Below are 14,189 nucleotides of genomic sequence, written 5' to 3' on the forward strand. Positions count from 1 at the left end.
AAAAGGCAAGGATATGTTAAAAAGGCCTCTGGTCACACAGTGTTGAGTGGCTCAGCACAGCGATCTTCAGGCCAGGTATGTGAATTCCCAAGTTTACAGGAAGATTATGGAAAATATCTTTAATCATGCACAGATGAAAGGGCTGTTATTCTGGATCCCTTTCTGATAGATCTTCCAAAAACAACTTACCCAACATCTTTCTTATGCAACACTGAGATGGTTCATCAAGTAAGTGCGCTTTAAGCTTGGATGACTCCATTCTGACTCGGGAACCTAAGTGGTGGAGGAAGAAAAGCAACTACCTCAAATTATCCTCTTACCTTCCACAAACATATCATAGAATGTGGGCATCCTTCCTTCACACAAATAAATAAGAATAGTTAAACCATTTTAAATAACTCATAATTTTCATGTATCATAATGCCTTACCCTAAATTTTCAAGGCTTAAGGCAAAATCTTATTCTCTTACATCCAACTCTCTATGGTGACATGTATGTAGAACTGAAATTGGGAACCAATGCAATACTTGACACACAATTTCTTTCACAGATTGAATTTTAATAAAAAATATCTATGTCACAGAATTATTTTTCATATATCAAGTGTTTTTAGTTATTGTCTCTTAATTATTATTATAATATGTTAATGATAATCATTCTGATTTCTAAATATACCTGCAATTAATCATTAGGCTTACAACCCCAGAAAAAAAAAGCATTTAAGTTAATTGAAATATATATTTATTTTAGAAAGATGAAAGGAAAAATAGTAAAGTTTTACACAATGAGAGATTATATAAAAAGAAGAGATGATTCTTAAGTAGAAATAACATTTTAGGTATTCATTTCTGCATATATCGGCATATATGTGTATACATATATACACATTTGTATGTAAATATGAAGATGTTTATCAAGTTTCTGTAGCTTTTGGAAAGATTTAGAAGAGAAGTGGATAACAAAATCTACGAATTGTCTACAGACATGCTAGTGAATTCTATCTAGTGGGGACCTTGATTTTCTTCTGTACAAAACACAAGCTGGACTCCATCTGCGCAGTCATTGCTACACTTCTGATACACAAATGAATGCTCTATCAAATTTCCTTGTAACTGGTTTTAACTCCACATCTCCCAAGTGTCCTCAATAAAGAGTTTAGCGGATCTTTGTAGTATGTTCACCTTTACAGCGGTATTTCACAGCTCTGTGAGAGTCTTGCATTTATCTACTTTTGAAAATACACACGTAATAACTAGAATTATTCTAATGTCTGTATGTTTAATAACCTTGAAGTATAGCCTATGAAATAACTTAAGCTCATGATGAAAAAAATTAGATGTCAACGTAAACTTTCACGTTAACAAACTTCTGCATTTTATTATGTAAAAGAAGCCATCTGAAAAGTAACATATTGAATGAATTATCATGTATGAGATTCTGGAAAAACGCAAAACTAAAGAGACAGTGAAGAGATTAGTGGTTGCCAAGGGTTGGTAAGGAGCCATAGGGAAGTAAGCACAGAACAGGAATTTTTTGCACGGTGAACCCTTTCTGTGTGATAATAAAATGAGGGAAATTTGGCTAAGACCATAGCTTACATATCAGGAAGCATCTATCCTATTCTGACCCGTGGACTTTGAATAACAAACTTCCAGTTGTTGACACTGGTGGAGAAGATAGCAGAGTTGGTTACATAAGCATTTTACCTTGCAAGCAAGAAGATCTGAGTTCAATTTCTACAACCCAGGGCTTTTGGCTTTGTTTTGTTTCTTAAAGCTTTGTAGAGACATGTTTTTTGTTTGTATCTTTGTTTGTTTTTTCATCACAGCATCAGGAAGTCAGAGAAGGGTAGATGTGTGAAATCCAGACTGACCTACTTTATGAGATCCCTGGTTCAAAAGCAGTATTTGGTTGCACCCTGTGAGACAATGCCTGGATTTGCAGTGTTATTTCCACAAATTCAGGCACCCTCACATTTGCATACACAGGAGTGCATGTGTTCTCTCTCTCTCTCTCTCTCTCTCTCTCTCTCTCTCTCTCTCTCTCTCTCTCTCTTACACACACACACACACACACACACACACACACACACACACACACCACAACCACCACCACCACTACCACCCAGAAATAATGGCTGAGATCCCTATAAAACGAAAAAAAGAAAATCAGAAAAGCATGAACATTTGTTTAACATAAATTTGACATCAAGCAGGAGCCATTAGAAAGGAAAAACCAAAGAAACTAAATATTTAATCATTTTTTTTTCATGTCAGTAACATCCACAGAGCACAAAATGTGTTTCCCTGACTGTTTTTAAACATAGTTGACTGGTATTGATACATTCACCTCATTATACGGTCTCTACTGAATCCTGGAGCTGTTCTTAATGAACACGGTCACACAGTACGGGGGAGAAATCAAAGGCAGTGGTCATATAATGATAAGCTTAGGCAAAGATAGCAAGGGTCATTTCATTTTTAGGTCCTTCTCGGCATCCTGCTTGAAATGCCTTCTCATCAGTCATGGTGCAGGAGAGTGACTCCATGACGTTCCTTAGGAGACAGAAGTGGTCAAAGACAGACCTTGACTTTCTTGGCTTGTGAGAACTAGGGAAAGATCCAAGTGGTGATCTTATCCCATTAATTGACTCACAGGTGGTAAGAAATGGTCCATTGTTGTCTGGAGCAACACTGAACAGGGCGGTTGTTATTACTTGGAGTCAGTGAGCAGCTCTTACTCTGCCAGGAGCCATTACTCCGTGCTAAAAAGTTAAATTTATTCATGAAAAATTTAGAAACTGCCAATTAGTGACCTCTGAGATTTTACTACTCTAAAGACCTTTGTCCCTAACGTTACTTTGATTTTTCTTCTTGGAGAACTGTTTGCCTTCCATCCCCATTGCCAGAGTCCACTGGGCTAGGTCAGTGAAGAGGGTGAATTTTGGCTCACGTTCTCTGTCGTGGGTCCTGTTATTTGTGGAAACATCGATCACAACAGGAGAGAGAAAACAGAAAAAGTGAATACAATCTGGATACAATGAAAGATATTTCTGTTCTCTCCCATTCTTTTTTTTTAAAGAATTTTTATGACTTATTTAATGTTATTTTATATGCATTGGTGTAAAGGCATCAGATCCCCTGGAACTGGGTTTTCAGACAGCTGTGAGCTGCCATGTGAGTGCTGGGAATTGAACCTAGGTCCTCTGATAGAAGCAGTCAATGTTCTTAACCGCTGAGCCATCTCTCCAACCTTCTCTTCAATTCTCAAACTTTTCCCAAGGTTTAATTTTTTCCCTGTGCCTTTTATAAAACCATGTAATCCTCAATGTTTGTGCTGATACAAGACAGAAAGGCAAGTTGACTTAGATGACAGATTAACACTTGTTCCCATCAGTTCTCTGGCACTGCGTGCCCTGAGTGTCCATAGCTGTTCAACACTGATAATTACGTTGAAAGGTTTCTCACTATAAGAGATGAATATATTGAAAGATGGGCCTAAAATCAATTAAAATGAAAAGTACAGGGCTGTATTTTTTTCTGACTTGTCTACTAGCAAATGACATTAAACACTAGCCATACAAATAGACAACATTATACACCACCCATTCAAATGGTACCAACATCTATAGAAGATATTTTGATTGTTATGGATTTTCTAATTTTTTTAGTTATTGTACAAAATATGTTTTTAATGTGCATCCATATTTGCTCATATTTACTCACTATTACTCTCAGTTGGCCATCTTCTCCCATGTCTCAGGTTCCTTTGCCATCTATGATTCTCCATTCTATATTTGTGTCTAGAGTCATGCACCTCACAAGTGGGAGTCCAGAGTCCTCCTTTTCATTTGACTGCTTATGACCCAATAGACATTTTTACTAAACTCTAGCCTTGTTTTTGGTAAATGCGCTTTAAAAACCATCTGTAAGCATGCTGATTATTGCTAGGTTATTATTACATTTAGATGTTTCAGTGATTTGGTGTTCGAAAGGTACATATAAAGGCATAGATATTTATTCATAATTGCCTGATAGTCTTAATGCAAATATAATATTTAATAAATTTGTTTAACTATTTTCCTTGAAATATTTTTTCCTAAAATATTGCCTTATATGTGTGGTTTATTATACAATAAAACATAATTGTATAGTTCTTTCTACTCAAAAATATATTAAACATACTTTCATTGGTTCTTTTATTTTTAATTTTGGGGTAATTTATCTTGATTTATTTATGTTTTAACAAATAAAACAATTTTATAGTTCTCAGGAAAAGCCTATTTTAAATATTCAGGGAAAGTTATTTTCCTTCCGTTTCCTATGCTATTCATACATAAATATTTTTATTTATTCTTGCTTATCTTTCAGTGTTTATATTTCAAGCAAAGTTAATGCCTAGGCATATTCATTTTCTGCCTTCTTTAAATGCTTTTTTATACTATCAGTAGATAGAACCAGTCTTCATTCTTGTAGTTAGCTGCCTGATATTCGTTAGAAGCGCAATAACATGTTAAACCTGGCCCGGAGGCTGAGAATTCGATGCTTCTGTCCTCCCGTTGCTAGTAATAATTCTGTTATTAATAGCCGTTGGCCTTGATATTTCATACTTGGGTGATTTTCTTTCTCTATTAGGTGATATCTTTACAATGAGAGTGTCAACGTGTGCAATTTTATAATATTGACAAATTCTCAAAGAAGTCATGCTATCTTGTGTCATTCCCGCCATGCTGAGGAGGGCTGCTCTCTCCACAGTTTTGCCAATAAGAACATGATAAAAGTTACAAATTTCTGCTAAACAAATGGCAACTCCCATTTGAACAGATTGACTCAGTTTTTTTCTTTTTTGCATTAAGACAATGTTCTTTATTTATTTTTAAATTTTTTTCATTGAGCTATATTTTTTTCCGCTCCCCTCCCTTCCTTTCCACCTCCTTTCTACCCTCTCTCATGATGCTTTTGCTCCCAGTTTACTCAGCAGATCTTGTCTTCTTCAACTTCCCATGTAGATTAGATCCAGGCATGTCTCTCTTAGTGTCCTCATTGTTGTCTAGGTTCTCTGGGATTGTGAATTGTAGGCTGATTTTTCTTTGCTTTATGTCTAAAAGTCACTTATGAGTGATTACATATGATAGTTGTCTTTCTGGGTCTGGGTTACCTTATTCAATATGATGTTTTCTAGATCCATCCGTTTGCCCATAAATTAAAAGAGGTCATTATTTTTTTTTCCACTGTGTAGTACTCCTTTGTGTAAATGTACCAAGTCTTCTTTTATCCATTCTTCAGTCAAGGGGCATTTACATTGTTTCCAAGTACTGGCTATGACAAACAGTGCTTTAGTGAACATAGTTGAGCACTTGTCCTTGTGGCATGATTGAGCATCCTTGGTATTATGCTGAAGAGTGATATTGCTTGAGGTAGGTTGTTTCCTAATTTTCTGAGAAATTGCCATACTAGTTTCCAAAGCAGCTGTACCAATTCACACTCCCACCAGCAATGAAGGAGTATTCCGTACACCCCACATCATCCATAGCCATAAGTTGTTATCAGTGTTTTGATCCTGGCCATTCTCACAGGTTTAAGATAGAATCTCGGAGTTGTTTTGATTTGCATGTCTCTGATGGCTAAGGATGTTAAGCATTTCCTTAAGCATCTTCCAGCCATTTTAAATTCCATTGTTGAGAGTTCTTTATTTAGGTCTATACCCCATTTTTAAAAATTGGATTATTTCTTCTCTGATAACCCATTTCTTGAGATTTTTGTTTATTTTGGAGATCAGCCGTTTGTCCAATGAAGGGTTGGTGAATATCTTTTCCCATTCTGAAGGCTGCCAATTTGTCTTGTTGACAGTATCCTTTGCCTTACAGAAGCTTCTCCATTACAGGAGGTTATATTTATTAATTGTTTCTCTGAGTGTCTGTGCTACTGGGGTTATATTTCCTAAGTGGTCTCCAGTGCCAATGCATTCAAGTGTACTTCCCACTTTCTCTTTTATGACATTCAGTATGGCTGGTTTTATGTTGAGGTCTGTGATCCATTTGGACTTGAGTTTTGTGCATGGCAATATATACAGATATATTTTCATTCTTCTATATGTTGATGCACTGTTATGCCATCACTATTTGTTGAATATGCTTTCTTTCTGTCAATTTATATTTTTTGCTTCCTTGTCAAAATTCAGTTGTTAGTAGGTGTGTAGATTGATATTCAGGTCTTCAGATTGGTTCTTTTGATCCTCTTGTCTGTTTTTATGCCAATACCAGCTGTTTGCAGTACTGTAGCTCTGTAGTAGAATTTGAAGTCAGAGATTGTGATGCCTCCAGAAGTTTCTTTATTGTACAGGATTGTTTTATCTATCCTATAGTTTTTGCTTTTCCTTATGAAGTTGAATATTATTCTTTCAGGTTCTGTGAAGAATTTTTCTAGGATTTTGATGGCCATTACATTGAATCTGTAGATACCTTTGGGTAAGATTGCCAATTTTACTATGTTAATTCTATCTACCCAAGAGTATGGGAGATCTTTCCGTGTTCTGGGATCTTCTTCAATTTTCTTTCTTCAAGGATTTAAAGTTCTTGGCATACAGGTCTTGCACTTGTTTGGTTAGAGTTACTCCAAAATATTTTGTGTTATTTATGGCTGTTGTGAAGGGTCACGTTTCTCTGATTTCTTTCTCAGCTCATTTATCATCTGTGTAAAGGAGAGATACTGATTTTTTTTTTTTAGTTAATCTTGCATCCTGCTACATACTAAAGGTATTTATGAGTTGCAAAAGTTTCTTGGTAGAATTTTTGGGGTCACTTATGTAAACTATCATATTTTCAGCAAATAGTAAGTTTGACTTCTCCCTTTCCTATTTGTATCCTCTTGATCTCCTATTGTCTTATTGCTGTACCTAGAACCTCAAGTACTATAGATATGTAGAGAGTGATCAACTTTATCTTGATCCTGATTTCAGTGGGATTGCTTTGAGTTTCTCTCCATTTAATTTGATGTTGGCTGTTGGCTTGTTGTATATTGCTATTATTATATTTAGGTATGTCCCTTGTATCTCAGATCTCCTCAGGTTGTGTTTTATAAAAGACCTTTACAGAATCTAATGATATGATCATTTTTCCCTTCTGTTTGGTTTTGTGGTTGATTACATTGACAGATTTTAATTTGTTGAACCATCCCTGCATCTGTGGAAGAAAGCCTGTTTTGTTATGGTAGATGAATTTTCAGATGTGTTCTTGGATTCAGTTTGCCAGTATTTTATTGAGTATTTTTACATTCATGAGTGAGATTGGTCTGTAATTCTTTTTTTTAGTAATGTCTTTGTGTGGTTTGGGTATCAGGGTAATTGTAGCCTCATCAAAAGATCTTGATAATGTTCCTTCTGTTTCTATTGTGTGGAACAATTTGAGGAGTATTAAAATTTTTTTTGAAAATCTTGTAGAATTCTGTGCTGAAACCATTTGGCCCTGGGCTTTTGATGACTGTTTCTATTTCTTTACCACTTCTAGGTCTATTTAATTTGCTTACTTGATCTTGATTTAATTTTGGTAAGTGATATTCACAGAGAAAATTGTCCATTTTCTTTAAGTTTTCCAAGTTTATGGAGTACTTGTTTTCAAAATATGACCTAATGATTCTCTGATTCCTCCATGTCTGTTGTTTTATACACCTTTTCATTTCTGATTTTGTTAATTTGGATATTCTTTCTCTGCCTTATGGTTAGTTTGGATAAAGGTTTGTCTATTTTTGTTGATTTTTCTTGAAGAACACACTCTTTGTCTCATTGATTCTTTGTATTCTTTTCTTTTTTTCTATTTGGTTGATTTCAGCTCTCAATTTCATTATTTCCTGACATCTTTCCTCCTGGGTGAATTTGTTTCTTTTTGTTCTAGAGTTTCAGGTGTTCTTTTGACTAATGTGGGATTTTTACAACTTCTTTTTGGAATGCACTTTCCTTTCAACACTACTTTCATTGTGTCCCATGAATTTGGATATGTTATGCCATCACTTTCATTGAATTTTAGAAAATCTTTAATTTTTCCTGTACCTCTTCCTTGACCTATTGGTGTTTCAGTGAGCATTATTTAATTTCCAAGTGTTTGTGAGCTTTCTGAAATTAGTGTTGCTGTTGAATTCTAATTTTAATTTTAATTCTAATTTTAAGCCCTGGTAATCTGATAAGATACACGGGGTTATTAGAAATTAGGATAACTACAATAGCTTATTCCTTTGGCCCATTTGATTGGAATTTTTTTTCCCCAACTCTTTACTCTGAGGTTATGTCTCTCTTTGAGCTTGTGGTATATTTCTTGCATGTGCAGAAAGATGGATTCCTGTTTTTATATCCAATCAGCTAGCCTATGCCTTTTTATTGATGAGTTGAGTCCATTTATATTAAGGAATATTAATGATCAGTGATTGTTAGTTTTTGTTATTTTAGTTTTTGTTGTTCGTGATGTTATTGTGTATGTTTTTCCCTTCTAAGATATTTGCTGCTGTGAGATCATCTATTGTCTGTGTTTTTGTGGATGTGGCTAACTTCCTTGGGTTGGAGTTTTCCTTCTATCACTTTGTGTAGGTCAGGTTTTGTGGCTAGGTATTGGTTAAATTTGGTTCTGTCACGGAATATCTTGTTTTGTCTTCCTGTGGTGATTGAAAGATTTTTGGGTACAGTAGTCTTGGCCAGAATCTGAGGTCCCTTAATGTCTGCATAATGCTTTATCAGGACTTTTGTTCTTTCATTGTTTCCACTGAGAAGTTAGGTGCAATTCTGATAAGTCTGTCTTTATCTGTTACTTGGCCCTTTTCCTTTGCAGCTCTTAGTATTCTTCTTTACTCTGTATGTTTAGAGTTTTCATTATTATGTGGTGAAGGAACTTCTTTTCTGATCCAGTCTGTTTGGTATTCTGTAAGCTTCCTATATCTTCATAGGCATGTGTTTCTTTAGGGTGGGAAATTTTTCTTCTATAATTTTGGTGAATATATTTTCTGTGCTTATGAGTTGGGTTTTTCCTTCTTCTATCCCTAGTATGCTTTGGTTTGGTCTCTTCAGTGTGTCCCATATTTCCTGGATATTTTGTGTTAAGTTTTTGTTAGATTTAATGTTTTCTTTGACCAATGAGTTTATTTCTTCTATTGTATCTTCAGCGCTCTCTTCTATCTCTTGTATTCTACTGTTTATGGTTGCATTTGTGGTTCATAATCATTGCCTCATATTTTCTATTTCCAGAATTCCTTTGGTTTGTGTTTTCTTTATTGTCTCCATTCTGGTTTTCAGGTCTTGAATTATTTTTTTCATTGTTTGATTGTTTTTGCTTGGATTTTCTGTAAGAGATTTGTTGATTTCTTCCAAATTTTTGTTTATCTTTCCCTTCATTTCTTTGAGAGATTTTTCCATTTCCTTTTTAAGGCTCTCTAACATTCTCCTAAGGTTATTTTTAGGTCATATTATTCAACTTCATCTATTTTGGGGTGTTCAAGTCTGGTAGAACCAGCAGTTTTTTGGTGTCAGATTGCTCTTTGTGGTGTTGAGTGTGTTCTTACCTGGTCTACCCATCTTTTCCTCTTATTGATGTAATTCAGGTGGTGTCTCTGATGATCACTCTTCCAGGTGCATCCAAGGTTCAGATGGTTGCTCCTCACTGTGCAGTAGGGGACATAGTTCCAGTCACTCTGGAGGTCATTTACTGTTTCCAGAGGTCACTTAGGGTTTCCGGGAATTGCACTACAATCTTGGTTATCATTCGGGCCTGCTCCCACAGATGTCACTTGTTTGGGCCTGCTTTTGGTGGATGTTGCTGGCGTGGGTTTGTTCCCACAAATATACCTGACTCAGGTCTGTCCCCATGAAGGTTTGGGTCTGGTTCCACAGAGGTCTTTGGCTTGGGCTTGCTCTCTTGGTGGTCACTCCCTCATGCCTGCTCCTGTGGAGATGGGCGACACAGTCTGCTCCTACAGAGGTTGCTGGCTTGGGTCCATTTCCTCGATATCCCTGGCTTGATTCTGCTCCTGCAGAGGTACCTGGCTCTGCCCATCCTGCAGAGATCTCTAGTTAGATTCTGCTCCTTCAGCAGTCACTACCTCGTACCTGCTTCTGTGGAGGCCACTGACTCAGACCTGCTCCTTCTGTCCTGGGTGACTCAGGCATGTTCCCTCAGAGTTTGCTGGCTCAGATCTGTTCCCACAGATGTGCCTGGCTCAGGCCTGCTATGACAATGATCTCTGGCTTGGCCCTGCTCTGGTGGAGTTTGCTCAATTTATATTTTTCTTTTTTTTTAATTTATTTATTTATTAAGGATTTCTGCCTCCTCCCCGCCACTGCCTCCCATTTCCCTCCCCCTCCCCCGATCAAGTCACCCTCCCTCATCTGCTCAAAGAGCAATCAGGGTTCCCTGACCTGTGGGAAGCCCAAGGACCGCCCACCTCTATCCAGGTCTCCTAAGGTGAGCATCCAAACTGCCTAGGCTCCCCCAAAGCCAGTACGTGCAGTAGGATCAAAAACCCACTGCGATTGTTCTTGAGTTCTCAGTATTCCTCATTGTCCTCTATGTTCAGCTAGTACGGATTTATCCCATGCTTTTTCAGACCCAGGCCAGCTGGCCTTGGTGAGTTCCCGATAGAACATCCCCATTGTCTCAGTCTTAATATGGATGAAATTGATGATGTTTTTCTTATATGCTTAAATTGCCTTTACTAAGTAATTCTATGAAGATTTTTGGAAGGGGAAGATAGGCTTTTTTCATGGTTTTCTTTATTTTGAGGAACCGTTTCTATCAAGAGAAGATAAAACAAATTAATTTCAATTCATAATCTTGCAGTTAACTTTTATTCTATTAGTATATTTGTCTTGCATTTTTCTGACTTACAAACTCTGAAGTCTAAAATGTTGGTTTCCATTCATTCCTCATGAAGTGTCCCACGTATATTTTCAGGTAGGAATTAATGAACAAAATAAGAACCACTAATTTATTTGGAATTTTTCTAGTGTAGGATGTACTACCTGTATTTGGTTTTAACTGCTATGCACTATTACAAATGTTCCAATAGTATTGAAAAGTATATGTGCTCTAGCAAACACAGTTCCTACTTGGACTTTCATTTCCTTACATGGCAGTAGCAATGACTTTTCTATTCTCCAGGGTTATTGTGCACACTTCATGTGCCATTCATTCCAACTGGGGACAAATCAACACATAGTCTATAAAAATGCTTTGACTTTTGGTGGGGTGGTCTTATCTTCTGTTGCTCATTTTTTTGTCACATGTTTTTTCTAACTATTCCTGTTTGTTAATTTTTTAAAAGGATTTTATAATAAGCACCTACTGTCCCAGAGCAGATTTGTTGTGTCTATAGTGATTGTATTGTGTTTCATTTGCCAGAGACAGTGATATTTTTTATGATAGTGATTTACTCTAAGATGAGCATTTCATCTGTCTTACTCTACTGTTGGTCTTTTCCAAAATCTAAACATTACTTTTTGCTAATTTTTATCTATTTTATTGCTGGAAATTGAGTCTTTTTTGATATCCCAAATGGCAGTTTTCTCTCTGCCAATTTTTCTCTAGCACAATGATTAGATGATATATGAAGCCTACTGATATTTGGTGGTAATCTTATAAATGTTATTCTAATGATTTTTTTGTTGGACATAATAGTTTAAACTATATTTTTAGGATACTTTAGATATAATTTGTAATATTCTGCACATAGTTTTATGTATTATTTTCCTTTGTTATTTTTGTCTTTGCTGTGTTGACATTGTCTTCACCAAATATTAAATGAGAATGGAGATATTGAACATTTGTATGTGCTATTTATAAATAGTGATAAATTGGTATTGTTACCCTATAAGTTAGAGGTTGACTGTGGGATAAGATGTTTATTTATCCAGGTTTTTATATTGTTGGTTGATTATATTGTGAAAGATTTGATGATCTGAACAATTTACATAGAATATAGATGTAATAGTGAACTATCTGTAAATTTCTCTACTGTCAAATGATTTTGATCACTTATTTTGTTCTGAGTACATGACAGTCATGTGACTTTTCTCTATATATCTATTCAAAAAGCTACCAATGAGCATGGGATATTTAATCACCAATTTTAGGCATAGTGGAGTTGACTAATTGCTTTCCTCTGCTAGTGATAGTTTTCTTACTTGGCTTTCTTTCTGATGGTTCTTGGGCATTGTGTATAAAATGATTTCAACGTTAGTCTTTAGAGTATGATTACCTGTAATGCTTCAATTTGTATCAACTAATATATTCACAAGAATTTTTGGAATATATGTGTATTTTCTAAGGGATGACAAAGATGACAACCTTATTTTATTATCTGTGGATTAAATTCATAGAAATAAGACATCTAGGGGGATTTGTAAAATCCTTATGAGGTTTTCTTCATATAAATAATGGATTATATTCTTCTTGCACAGGAGAGTCTCAGATGTCTTTTATTTTTCTTGGAGGTATCTCTTCTATGTTGTAATTTCTCTCAAAGATCTTCAATATAAAATTCTAGAAAATTTCCCTAAACTTCTTTTGCAATTATTGCCTGAGTATTTACAATGCCAAACCCTTTTTTAAAATTCTCCTAAGTAACTTCTGAAAAATACATGAAAATTAAAAAAAAATAAATACATTTCAATTTTTAATCTGTTTTGGGGAAGATCATGAGTGCCATAGGACATGGGTGGAATTAAGAGGACAAGTTGTAGGAGTTGGTTCACTGTCTTTCCATCATTTGGGTCTGAGTATTAACTCAGGTTATCAAGCTTAGAGATAGTCTCTATGAAAATATTTAAATGGTTAGATTAATAACATTAATTTCATTCTTACTACTGTCTCATTTAAAACCAATACCATTGATAATTTTATATGTAACATTACCCATATTTTAAAAGGATACCTAGTTAATTCTTCTCTTATAAATATCTCACAAATAGGCATTTTGCTAAATATAAAATTAAAATGTCAAAAAATTCATGTACTTTGTATAAATAGTCATTGAACATTCTACACATCTTAGCTTTTTGCTAAAGTATCTGCTGCTTCAATCATTACATAAAAGTCAAATAGTCCATATTCCTTTAAAATTCATTTTAACTTATACCCATAGTTCAAATTACATCTAAATCTCAAGATTTCCAAGTTATAGTTCTTAAAATTGTAGTAGCAAAAATTATTATCACTGACGAATATTGAAAAAATGCTGAAGAAGTAGTTGGTATTTCCAGAACATTGTTTGAACCTACTGGCATTTTTTTCTCTAAAAAAGAGACAATAAGTCAACTTCTTATGCCACAGCTTTCTAAAATTCATGGAAGCTAAATAAGACTAGTCAATTCATGTCCTCCAGGAGAAATAAAATAATCTTGTAACAGGTTTTAAGAGTTTGAAGGTTGTGGGGTTTTAGAAATCATCCAATAACAAAGGGTGTTGGCAAGTTCTAACAGAGGACAGAGAGCTGAACATTGTAACAGAGAAGGAGAAAGGAATGACTATGCAGTCCTGAGCCCACCCATAAAAAGCTCTGATATCATTTGCTCTTGCAGCTGGAGGAATGAAAACTAAGAATCAGCTACCAATTAAAAAAATGGATCACATGGTAGACAGTTTTTATCCTCAGAGCATGCACCTTAAGAAAGGCTCGCATGTTTTTGGAACTGATGAGGAAACCAATAGGGTTAAAGGTCACCAACAGGCCGGCTGGTCCTATGTCAACCTGACACATGCTAGAGTTATCTGAAAGAAGAGAACCTCAGTTGAGAAAATGTCTCCATAAGATCCAGCTGAAAGGCATTTTATCTATTAGTAATTGATAGGGTGGGCCCATCCTGGCCACCCCTGAGATGGTAGTACTGGGTTCTATATGAGCAAGCCACAGGTTAATAACCAGCATCTATATGTCTCCATGGCCTATCCATTATTTACTTCTGCCTCCAGGTTCTTACCCTGTTTGCATTCTTGTCCTAACTTTCTTCAACGATGTACAGAAATGTTAAAGTGAAAGAAGAAGAAGAAGAAGAAGAAGAAGAAGAAGAAGAAGAAGAAGAAGAAGAAGAAGAAGAAGAAGAAGAACAACAACAACAACAACAACAACAACAACAACAACAGCAGCAGCAACAACCTCCCCTCCACAATCTCCATTTTGGTCATGGTGTTTGATTGAAGCAAGATAAACCCTAACAAA

Source organism: Microtus pennsylvanicus, chromosome 11 (genome assembly GCF_037038515.1).
Source record: "Microtus pennsylvanicus isolate mMicPen1 chromosome 11, mMicPen1.hap1, whole genome shotgun sequence".
NCBI lineage: Eukaryota > Metazoa > Chordata > Mammalia > Rodentia > Cricetidae > Microtus > Microtus pennsylvanicus.